Genomic DNA, 13,447 nt, shown 5'->3' on the forward strand with positions numbered 1-13,447 from the left:
GCCATTTCACATTTTTATAGGAACTGACTTCTTGAAAACTAATAATTACGCATTGTCCCATATTACATTTACAACCACCTTAGGGACTGATATCATTCATTTTCTCAACTTTCAATATAGTAATTGACTTGTAACTCAATGATATTGTTGTAACTACCATATCCCCCTGACACTGCATCAGTTTGAGACAGATTACCATATGTTCACATTAAGTCAATATTTAGGACTTGCAGAAGTGATAGAATTTCATTTCTGAAAGAAAACATATCTCCAATATTAATTCTACTGCTTATTACTTACAGGATTGAGACTCTCAGACTTGCTCCTGCATAAGCCTCACCTGGAGATATAATGATACACAGATCACTGGGCCCCATCCCAAAGTTTATGACTTGGTAGCTCTGGGGTGAGACCTGACAATTTGCATCTCTAATATCTTCAGGTGATGCCAATGATGCTGATCTATGGACTAGACATTAAGATCTACTGCTATAAGATATTTGAAAAACAAGAAAGAGATAAGCATTTTATATCTTGCCTGCCTTTTCCTCACATCTCCATGATCCTCAATATACACAGGGTCTGATATTCTTCCCAAAATAAACAACAGGATGAGGAGTCGTTCATCAAGAAGGATCCCAGAATCATTCAGCTGGCCTCACAAAGTCAAACTAGCTTCACCAAGCAGTGCAAGATGCAGCCTTTCGTGCAATTCTCTCTCGTCCCCACAGGTTCCCCAACCAGATGAGGATGGCTGCAGAAAATCACTCTATAGTGACAGAGTTCATTCTTGGAGGTTTAACAAATCGACCAGAGCTCCAGCTCCCCCTCTTTTTCCTCCTCCTTGGGATCTACTTGGTCACCATGGTAGGGAACCTGAGCATGATAACCCTGATTTGTCTGAACGCTCAGCTTCACACCCCCATGTACCATTTCCTCAGCAACCTGTCCTTTGTGGATCTCTGCTACTCCTCTGTCATCACCCCTAAGATGCTGGTGAACTTTGTGTCAGAGAAGAACACCATCTCCTATGTAGGGTCCATGCCCCAGCTCTACTTCTTCCTGGTGTTTGTTGTTGCTGAGTGTTACACGCTCACAGAGACGGCCTATGTTGCCATCTGAAGCACTTTTCTTTACAACATCATGTCTCATTGAGCCTGCTTCCTGCTATTGGCTGGGTCTATGTCATGTCACTCATTGACTCAACCATATAGAGACTAGCATCATGTTGAAACTGTCCTATTGTGAGATATTCATCAGTCATTATTACTGTGACATACTTGCCACATGAAGCTCTCCTGCTCTAGCACCTATCCTATTGGTATGATAGTACTCTTTTTGGCTGGATTTGACATCATAGTCACCACCTTAACAATCCTTGTTGCCTATACTTTCATCCTGTCCAGTATCCTCCACATCAGCATCACAGATGAAAGGCCTAAAGCCTTCAGCACCTGCAACTCTCACTTTGCTGCCATGGGGCTGTTTTATGGAATGACCACCTTCATGTACTTGAAACCCGCAACAGCCAGTTCCCTGGCCCAGGAGAACGTGAACTCTATGTTTTACACTGCATGATCCACATGCTGAACCTGTTGATCTACAGTTTGAGAAATAAGGATGTAAAGGCTGCCATGCAGAAATCTCTGAGAGGAAAAATGTTTTAAGGAAAATGTTACTATTCTTTCTTAGTTTTAAAAGTAAGTTGTTATGAATCCCAGAGAGGAACCCTATGAATGCTCCTTCTCTGCATGGCTGAGAGACTGCTTCTTGCTCCTTCCTGCCGTCTTTCTGCCCACTCTTTCCTCTGATTTCTTCATCTTTTCTCTCATTTGGAAAGCATTTTCTACATCCTGACTCCCATAGGCAAACTCCATCTTCTTAATTGAAATTTAGCATTAATTTTGAACATTCACAGACTCACACATAGAGAAACTAGTGTTTACTAGTGAGGAGAGGAAAGAAGGGACAAGAAGAGTCTATTATGAACAACTATATGACAATAAAATGGATAACCTGGAAGAAATGGACAGATTCTTAGAAAAGTTCAATCTTCCAGGACTAAGCCAGGAAGAAATAAAAATTATGAAAAACCCAATTACAAGCACTGAAATTGAAGCTGTGATCAAAACTCTCCCTAAAAACAAAAGCCCAGGACCAGATGGCTTCACAGGAGAATTCTATTAAACATTTAGAAAAGAGCTAATGCCTATCCTTCTAAAACTCTTTCAAAAAATTGCGGAGGAATGAACACTTCCAAACTCATTCTATGAGGCCACCATCACCCTGATACCAAAACCAGACAAAGACAACACACACACAAAAAGAAAACTACAGCCAATATCACTGATGAACATAGATACAAAAATCCTCAACACAATTTTAGCAAACAATTCAGTAACACATCAAAAAGCTCATACACCATGATCAAGTTTGGTTTACCCCAAGGATGCAAGCATTCTTCAATATACACAAATCAATCAATGTGATACATCATATTAACAAATTGAAAGATAAAAACAATATGATGATCTCAATAGATGAAGAAAAAACCTTTGACAAAATTCAGCACCCATTTATGATTAAAACTCTTCAAAAATGGGCATAGAAGGAACCTACCTCAACATAGGACAGGCCATATATGATAAGCCTACAGAAAACATTAGTCTCAATGGTGAAAAACTTAAAGCATTCTCTGTAAGATCAGGAACAAGACAAAGATGTCCATTTCTGCCACTATTATTCAACATAGTTCTGGAAGTCTTAGCTATAGCAATCAGAGAAGAAAAAGAAAGGAATCCAGATCAGAAAAGAAAAAGTAAAACTCTCACTGTTTGCAGATGACATGATAATGCACATAGAAAACCCTAAAGATAGTATCAGAAAATTACTAGAGCTAACCAGTGAATTTAGCAAAGCTGCAGGATACAAATCAATGCACAGAAATCACTTGCATTTCTATATACTAACAATGAAAAATCAGAAAAAGAAATTAAGGAATCAATCCCATTCATCATTGCAACAAAAATAATTAAGTATCTAGGAATATACTTACCCAAGGAGACAGAAGAACTGTACAGAGAAAATTATAAGACACTAATGAAAGAAATCAAAGATGATATAAACAGATGGAGAGCTATTCCATGTTCCTGGGTAGGAAGAATCAATATTGTGAAAATGACTATATGACCAAACACAATCTAGAGATTCAATGTGATCCCTATCAAATTACAAATGGCATTTTTCACAGAACTAGAACAAAAAATTTCACAATCCATATGGAAACACAAAAGGCCCCAAATAGCCAAACCAGTCTTGAGAAAGAAGAATGGAGCTAGAGGAATCAGCCTTCCTGACTTCAGATTATACTACGAAGCTACAGTCATCAGTAGCCATTTTTGTGCCAGTATGGTACTGGCACAAAAACAGAAATATAGATCAATGGAACAAGATAGAAAGCCCAGAAATAAACCCACGCACACCTATGGTACCTTATTTTTGACAAAGGAGGCAAGAATATACCATGGGGCAGATACAGCCTCTTTAATAAGTGGTGCTGGGAAAACTGGAGAGCTACGTGTAAAAGAATGAAATTAGAACACTTCCTAACATCATACACAAAATAAACTCAAAATGGATTAAAGACCTAACTGTAAGACCAGAAGGTATAAAACTCTTGGAGGAAAATGGGCAGAAACTTGATGACATAAATCAAAGCAAGATCCTCTATGACCCATCTCCCAGAGTAACAAAATTGAAAACAAAAGTAAACAAGTGGAACCTTTTAAACTCAAAAACTGTTACACAGCAAAGGAAACTAAGTAAGCTGAAGAGACAGTCTGCCAGGAGCCAGCACGGGAGATCCCACCCATGACAAGGTCATGCAGAACTGAAGGGACTCCCTGGGCCATCCCACCCATGACAAGGTCATGCAGAAGAGTCCTGATAAGCAAGGCCTCAGGACTCGATGGACCCTCTGGACCTGCTCGAGCATCTACCCCAAAACCAGAATCTGTCTTACTATTTTATGCCTTTCACCAACTCTTCTGGCATTAACAGGGGGCTATCTCCAACCACCTTTCTCTGGAAAAAATCAACTTAGGGCTCTAGTTGATAAATCTCCTGGGCATGAAAGGAGTGTTTCAAACCCCCTGTTAGCATTCTAGCTTACTTGGCAGGTTTATCCAGACTCTTGCAACATTTTTGAGCCAATGCTTGCTACCAAGTTCTCACATCCCTTATCCATTGTGTTCCTGGGAGTGCATATAGTCAGGATGTACAGCAGCAGCTTTAGCATTAACAACATTAGATTTTGAGTTAATAAGTTCTTTCTTTGCTGTAACCCACTGAATCTTTGCTCCGTAAAAATGTAAAAAAAAAAAAAAAAGTACTCTGTACTTTAAGTGTGATGCAGGCTAAGAATTTAAGAAAAAACACCTTAAGGGAAAATTATTGTTCTGTCTGACCAACCTTTATCAAAAAGAGGTCATAAAATTATCAACAGGCCTCCAGGTCAGAAGATAATGTACAAAAAATAAGACTCTCACAGGAAGGAACCTGATATCGATAAAAGTTAATACTGATGGAATGTTGAGTTGACTCTGCATTTTTCACCTTGCTGTATGTACAACTCAGGGTATAAAAGCCCTCTCTGAAAATAAAGTGAAGGGTCTCGCTCACTGAAGAAGCTTGGTCTCCCCGTGTTGTTCTTCCTTTCTCTCTTTCTTTCTTTCTCTCTTACTCTTTCAGGCTGATCCCTTGGAGCATAAAGGCTCTCTGCGTTAATATCAGCCTCTTTCTCTCTTCTATTTTCTTATCTACAACATTCTTTCCTTATCTCTCTCTAAATCATTTGCCGACACCGTTTCTCCTTCAGGTTCCCCTGGATCCTGTGGGGGCTGGACCCTGGCAACAGTCCTCAGAATGGGAGAAAATAATAGCAAGTGAAACAACTGACAAAGGATTAATTTCCAAAATATGCAAGCAGCTCATACAACTCAATAACAGAAAGACAAAAAACCCAATCAAAATGTGGGGGAAAGACCTAAACAGACATTTCTCCAAAGAAGACATACAGATGGCTACCAAACACATGAAAAGATGCTCAACATCACTCATTATTCAGTTCAGTTCAGTCGCTCAGTCGTGTCTGACTCTTTGTGACCCCATGAACTGCAGCCAGGCCTCCCTATCCATCACCAACTCCCGGAGTCCACACAAACCCATGCCCATTGAGTCAGTGATGCCATCTAACCATCTCATCCTCTGTCACCCCCTTCTCTTCCTGCCCTCAATCTTTCCCAGCATCTGGGTCTTTTCCAGTGAGTCAGCTCTTTGCATCAGGTGGTCAAAGTATTGGAATTTCAGCTTCAGCATCAGTCCTTCCAATGAACACCCAGGACTGATCTCCTTTAGGATGGACTGGTTGGATCTCCTTGCAGTCCAAGGGACTCTCAAAAGTCTTCACCAACACCACAGTTCAAAAGCATCAATTCTTCTGCACTCAGATTTCTTTATAGTCCAACTCTCACATCCATACATGACTACTGGAAAAATCATAGCCCTAACTAGATGGACCTTTGTTGACAAAGTAATGTCTCTGCTTTTTAATATGCTGTCCAAGTTGGTCATACGTTTCCTTCTTTTAGTTTCATGGAGTAAGCATCTTTTAATTTCATGATTGCAATCACCATCTGCAGTGATTTTGGAGCCCAGAAAAATAAAGTCTGACACTGTTTCCACTGTTTCCCCATCTATTTCCCATGAAGTGATGGGACCAGATGCCATAATCTTAGTTTTCTGAATGTTGAGCTTTAAGCCAACTTTTTCACTCTCCTCTTTCACTTTCATCAAGAGGCTCTTTAGTTCTTCTTCACTTTCTGCCTCAAGGATGGTATCATCTGCATATCTGGGGTGATTTATATTTCTCCTTGGAATCTTGATTCCAGCTTGTGCTTCTTCCAGCCCAGCATTTCTCATGATGTACTCTGCATATAAGTTAAATAAGCAGGATGACAATATACAGCCTTGACATACTCTCTTCATATTTGGAACCAGTCTGTTGTTCCATGTCCAGTTCTAACTGTTGCTTCCTGACCTGCATACAGATTTCTCAAAAGGCAGGTCAGGTGGTCTGGTATTCCCACCTCTTTCAGAATTTTCCACAGTTTATTGTGATCCACACAGTCAAAGGCTTTGGCATAGTCAATAAAGCAGAAATAGATGTTTTTTCTGGAACTCTCTTGCTTTTTTAATGATCCAGCAGATGTTGGCAATTTAGAGAAATGCAAATTAAAACTGAATGAGATATCACCTCACACCAGTCAGAATGGCCATCATCAAAAAGTCCATGAACAATAAATGCCAGAGAGGGTGGGGAGAAAAGGCAACGCTCTTGAACTGTTGGAGGGAATGTAAATTGATACAGCCACTATGGAAGATGGTAATGCGATTCCTTAAAAAACTATGAATAAAACCACTACATGACCCAACAATCCCACTCCTAAGCAGCTACTCTGAGGAAACCAAACTTGAAGCAGATACATGTATTCCATTGTTCATTGCAGCACAATTTATAATAGCTAGAACATGGAAGCAACCTAGATGTCCACTGACAGATGAAAGGATAAAGAAGTTGTTGTACATACACACAGTGGAATAATACTCAGCCATAAATAGGAATGCATTTGATGAGATGGATGAACCTAGAACCTATTATACAGAGTGAAGTGAGTCAGAAAGAGAAAGATAAATATTGTATTCTAACACATATATATGGAATCTAGAAGAATGGTACTGAAGAACTAGGGCAGCAGGGAGAAAAAGACATGGAGAATAGACTCATGGACATGTGGAGAGGGGAGGAGAGGGTGAGATGCATGGGAAGAGTAACATGGAAAGTTACATTACCATATGTAAATAGATGGCCAATGGGAATTTGCTGTATGTCTCAGGATACTCAAACAGGGGCTCTGTAGAAACCTAAAGGGGTGGGATGGGGAGGGAGATGGGAAGAAGGTTCAAAACGGAGGGGTTATATGTATAACTATGGATGATTCATGTTGAGGTTTGACAGAAAACAACAAAATTGTTTAAAGCAATTATCCATCAATTAAATAAATAAATAAGAATACTAGAGTGGTTGCGATTTCCTCCTCCAGAGGATCTTCCTGATGCAGGGATCAAATAGACAACTTTTATGTATCCATAACTGTAAGTTTAGTTCAGTTGCTCAGTCACGTCCAACTCTCTGCAACCCCAAGGACTGCAGCATGCCAGGCTTCCTTGTCCATCACCAACTCCTGGAGCTTGGTCAAACTCAAGTCTGTTGACTTGGTGATGCCATCCAACCATCTTATCCTCTGTCATCCCCTTCTTCTCCTGTCTTCAATCTTTCCCAGCATCAGGGTCTTTTCCAATGAGTCACTTCTTTTACTGTAAGTGGAGTATACTACAAAAAATATCGAAGAAGTATGTATATCCAAAACTAATATAATATTGTATATCAATTACACCTCAATAAAACATTAAACTTTCAACAGTGAGTTTGAAATTCACCTTTTTATTAATTTATATGTAGAAAATATTACTTAATTTACAATCTACTTTCTGCACTTGGGGGAACACAAGGCAGAGACAGGTGGAATGAAAGTCTCCAGCAAGTGATGTCCAGAACCTTCCTCATCTAGACATCTTCCTCTTCTCTCCTCCACTCCCCTCTAATCTCTATATAAGGACTCCTACTTGATCCCTTCATGTAACTGAGTAACAATAATAATGATGTCAGCCACTAACATCTTTTTCAACCTTTACCTGAGCCCTGAAACTCTTCTAACACTTTATATGCATTATTTCAGTTACACCTCACAACAGTTAGGTACTACTCTTTTCCCCATTTCACTATGGAAACGTAGTTTAGTAACTTGCTGAAGGTCACACATCTGGTGAACAAAGACACTGGGAATGAAGCCCAAGTCTCAGTGACTTTGGAGCCCACACTCTTGTATCTCAAATGTCCCCTTTGTTTTAACCTGGCACCTCCTTTGAACAGTCAATCACACCTGCCTGAATTGTGCTCTTCCAATTTCAAATGCCTCCTCAAATCAGTTCCTCAGATCCCCACCATTTATCATCTGCCCTAGTCTCCCCACGTTGATAGGCAACTTCTTCAGAACAAATAAGGAAACAGAGTGGCCAGCTCACCAGGTTTCCTGGTGCTTCACCATGTTTCACACTGGAAGCCTCACCTGGGGAAACCACTCAAACCTAGACAAACCAGGATGATTGCTCATCCAGATCATAAATTGTTGCCGAATCGCTTTCTGCTTAATTGACACAGAGACCTGCTGCCAACGTTGCTCAGTAAATCCAGGGCAACAGGACAAAATTTCCCCTACGCCCCTTTCTTTGTCACAGTATCAAGGATACGTGTTTCAGACTCAGCAGCCTGACGCAGAGCAATGGATGTATAACATCTTCTCATGTATACCTATTTTTTGGTATTCTGTTTTATCAATCGGTGATTTATAATGAGAAACACATAAAACTCTACTTTTCTGCAGCAAAAGGGAATAAATACAGGGAATGATTTTGTTAGAGTTGATTTAATGACTAAAGAAAGTGTGAGGATGCCAGGAAAGTGACTTCAGAATTGATGTGACTCCCAGCTGCTACTGTGACCACTGCCACCACAAATAAAGCCTCTCATAAAAGCCACTCAAAAATCAGTAAACAGCTGAACCTTGGGATCAAACATCACCTGGAACATTGTTAGAGATGCAAATTTGGGATCCCTACTTCACATCTACAAAGTTAATGAGTGGAGCCCAGTAATCTGTGTTGTAATAGATATCCTGGTGATTCCAATGTACACTAAAAAGTGAGAACCACCTCATTCCCACCTTTCAAATCTCATCAAAAAATACATTTAAAAATTAGTGGGAACTAATTCATACCCATGGCTCTAGCTAGAGGGAACACTGGGATATGTAATTTTCAGCTTTTTACCTGAGTAGAACCAGGGTAGAATACATACGGAAAGAGCCATTCCCAACTACCCACTCTACCTAATTTTCCTGCAGAGAAGGGCACTCCACACTGGGGAGCACCGTTCTCACTCCCTGTGAGGAGTCACAGGCCCCCGAATCATCTTCCTGGTGAAGTGGAAATGGCCCTTCCCTCTTTCCTCTACAAAATACTTATGTATTTAAACTTTTTTTTCCTTCCAGTCTCTTTTGGTTGGTGTATTAAGGGGAAATGGATTTCCAGACAGCTCAGTGGTAAAGAATCCATCTGCCAATACAGGAGACTTGGGTTTGATCCCTGGGTTGGGAAGATCCCCTGGATAAGGAAATGGCCACTGGCTCCAGTATTCCTGTCTGAAGAATCCCAGGGATGGGGGAGCCTGGCAGACAACAGTCTGTGGGGTCACAAGGAAACAGACACAATTACAAAGCATGTCTTAAGTCAAGAGCAAGCCAGTTTGGGAGCTCTTTGGAGAGCCTGCTCTCCCACAGGCTGAGTACCTTCTAGAAGATGAAGAGTGGACGTGACCTGGAAGTGTCCACCAGCATGTCCTACTTCTATGAGATCCTAAAGTTCAGAGCAAGGATGAGACTCATTGCTCTACCACTCTTTGTGGGGAAGAGGAGCAGAGAGACATGTTCCTGCCAATATTAACCCGAGCTCCACTGTGTCCTGACCTTCCCTGTCCTGTGCCCCTGGGACAGGCAGGTACACCTGACCTGGGCTGATGAGGGTTTAGTGCACAGGATCTCTGGAGAAGAGCCATTTTTCATATCCATAGTTTTGTGTGAGTCAAAGCTATGCTTTTGTTGGTTACTAGTCATCCATGGCCTGAATATATCCACAAATTTGTTTCCTCACCTCTTGCTGGAAAGTTGGTTATTTCCAGTTTGGGCTATGATGAATAAAGAAGAGACAAGCATTCATGTATAAAATTCTTTATGATCATATATTTTCATTTAGCTTGAATGCATATCTAGCAGCGGAATTGTTTGACCATACACAAGTTCATAAGAAACTGCCAAAAGACTTTACTAAGAGATGGTTTAGTAATTTTCCAACAGCAGTGAACATCTAATCTATTGTGAGTAGGAGCCACAAAGGAGAAAACCAAAGCACGGGAGAAAACAATGAAAACAATAATGCAAGGAAATTTGCTTATTGTGAATCAGATATTTGAAAAAGACATACTGAAAAAAATCGTACCTACCTAAAAAAATTGAAGAATGAATATCAAGACATATCCTCATAAAGTTGAGAACCATGGGGTATAGATGTTTTTTAGTACTTTCTTTTTTAATATAAATTTATTTATTTTAATTGGAGGTTAATTACTTTACAATATTGTATTGGTTTTGCCATACATCAACATGAATTCACCACAGGTATACAGATGTTCCCCATCCTGACCCCCCCCTCCCTTCTCCCTCCCTGTACCATCCCTCTGGGTCGTCCCAGTGCACCAGCCCCAAACATCCAGTTCTTTCTTAAAGAACTAGAAAAAGTGACTAGCCCAGAAGAAATGAGCCCCTGTAGGAATCCACTTTGACCTTGAAACACCATTTCATCACTAAAAGAAAACGACTCTCTTAAAGACATGGTTGATTTCTGGTCTGAAGAACGGAATTGACAAGAGGAGCTCAGAACATCTTGTCATATCAGATAAAAGTTAATATAATAAGAGACTAGAGACTAATAGTCCTGTGTCCAAAAAGACTCAAGAAGCTAGCTGAAGAGAATTCCTCAGGACAAAGAGAGAAAATTGTGAGCAATAAAATGAGAATAAATGCAATGGACTGAAATGCATAAAATATGACCAAATTAATGAGATTATAAAGATATAATCTCCATATATATAAACACAAATATTAAAAAAAAGAACTGATCATCCTTGGAGTGTAAAACAGCAAACAATTATTTAGAAAATGAGAATGAAGGTGATTCAAGTGTTCTTATATGAACTGTGGTGGTTGATACTCAGTCCGTGCATGTGATAAAATTACTTTGAAGTACATTTACAAATGAACCGGGGGAAATCAGAGTTCAGTGGACTATCTGTTGCAACATGCAATATTCCACATGTAATATTGTACAATATTGTACTATAATTGTGCAAAATGTTAACACTGGGCTAGCTATTTAAAGGATACATAGCATCTATCTATATATTATTTATTGTACCTCCATGTGAGTATATTGTACAGTTATCTCAAAAGTTTAATTTATAATCTGAATTAGCAACACTTTCATAGATGATAGATGAATGTATTCTTGAAAAGTACATTTTCTTTTAAACATATTTCCCTTATGAATGACAAAACGCTCATGCAGAGTTCTTAAAAGCCTACCTTCTTATGCCCCTCAACCTCCTGCAGTTCTAACATTACTCATCTAAAGGTGCAGGAGCAAAGTGAAAATTTTAGCATTCCTTATAAACTGGCATTTCTTTACTGAAATTATACAGTTTTTTATTAAAATATTTGCATTTGTTTTAAAGACACTTTAAACACTTAAAGTCTAGCGTATGTGCCTAATAGTGAATAACTAATGATGAGTAAAAACTGTAATAATGGTAGTGACTGGTGATGATGTCGATGGTAATGACCAAATTGGTTGTGGGTGTTTGTGGCGATGCTGGTGGAAGTGGTGATGTTGATGTTAATGATGATGATGTTAATTATGTTAATGATGATGATGATGGATTTGTTGGGTGTAAAATATTTGAAAGGATGCATTAGATTATAGTTTTTCAAGCAGCAAGTTGACTTCCCCACTAAAAGGAAAACTAACACACTTGGGACACAAAAACACAAAATCCAGGGTCCTAATTGCTCCTTTTCTAAAGTCTCCAGCCTCTGAAATGACTCTATCCCAGGGGAAACTGTATCCACATACCCACATATTTCAACAGGTCTCCAAGTCTCCCCATCTCAGTGACCATATTTCATTACATAAGCCTGTGTGATCTTCTCATTTCCTATGATTTATTTCGGGACTGTTGAAACCGAAGCATATCTTAAAATTTCCAGTAGAGTGTGTTCCATTTTTCATCAGCACAGGTATTTGATTACAGTTTAAAGCAACTGTGTGAGAAAAACATCTCTTTCATAAACTCTTGTTTCTAATACAAGCTATTTGCAATCATGTTTACTTTCATCTCTAAGGTAAGGTTTTTTCTTGTGTCCTATGTTCTTATGGGCAGCAATCCAAAGCCTCTGTTGGTCTGCTAGAACTGGAGTAATAATTGCAGTGACTAATATCAAGTATAGGCTCATGTTTTCTATTTTATGATATTAGATAAACAATGGGATAAAATCATAAGGGATTTGATTTAGGTCATACCAGAATGGTCTAGTGGTTTTCCCTATGTTCTGCAATTTAAGTCTGAATTTGGCAATAAGGAGTTCATGATCTGAGCCACAGTCAGCTCCTGGTCTTGTTTTTGCTGACAGTATAGAGCTTCTCCACCTTTGGCTGCAATTCATGGGGTCGCAAAGAGTCAGACACGACTGAGCGACTGAACTGAACTGAATTGAACTGATGGGATAAAATAAGTCATTCGACAACCATCGGAAGGAAGACGCTGGAACTCTCCAAAAACAGATACCCCTCATCCAGAGACAAAGGAGAAGCTACAAAGAAATGGTAGGAGGGGCAAAATAGTGATAAAATAAAATCCTAAACCTAACAGTCCTAGTTTTCTATGCCTTCATCCTGTCCAGTACCCTCCACATCAGCACCACAGAGGGAAGGTCCAAAGCCTTCAGCACCTGCAGCTCCCACTTTGCAGCCACGGGGATTTTCCATGGAATTATTGCCTTCATGTACTTAAAACCCTCCACAGCCAGTTCCCTGGCCCAGGAGAACATGGCCTCCATGTTTTACACCACAGTGGTCCCTATACTGAACCCCCTGATCTACAGCTTGAGGAATAAGGAGGTAAATGTGGCCATCCAGAAAACTCTGAGGGGAAAATTATTTTCAGGCACATGTCATTGTTCTTGCTCAAATTTAAGAATAAGTTGTTGTGAATCCCAGAGGGAAGCCCTCTGAATCCTTGCTCACTGCAGAAAGGAAACAGTCTCTTCTCTGCATAGCTGGGTGACTTCTCCTGCCTCCTTCCCTCCTCCTTCTTGCCCTCTCTCTTCTCTCATCTCTATTTAAAACCAGCTGATATTATGTTTATTATCCTTATTTCAGAAGCCTTTTCTCTATCCTGAGTCCTTTGGTAAACTCTACTAGCTAAATTGTAATTTAATGTAACTATTTTTCAAGTTTCACAGACTCACGGATAGAGAAAAAAGAGTAATTACCTGGGGTGGTGGGGGAGAAGAGAGTCAGGGGATTAAGCATACAGCTACTATGCATAAAATAAATAAGCATGGCCAGTATTATACAGTTACTTTAAACAGAGTCACCTATA

At 39.7% G+C, this 13,447-nt stretch overlaps 1 pseudogene; it reads left to right on the plus strand.

Moving 5' to 3' along the window:
• Positions 1-750: 750 nt before the first annotated feature.
• LOC138427288 (olfactory receptor 8A1-like) lies at positions 751-13,077 on the plus strand (annotated as a pseudogene).
• Positions 13,078-13,447: the final 370 nt, after the last annotated feature.

This window comes from Ovis canadensis, chromosome 21 (assembly GCF_042477335.2).
Source record: "Ovis canadensis isolate MfBH-ARS-UI-01 breed Bighorn chromosome 21, ARS-UI_OviCan_v2, whole genome shotgun sequence".
NCBI classification, from domain to species: domain Eukaryota; kingdom Metazoa; phylum Chordata; class Mammalia; order Artiodactyla; family Bovidae; genus Ovis; species Ovis canadensis.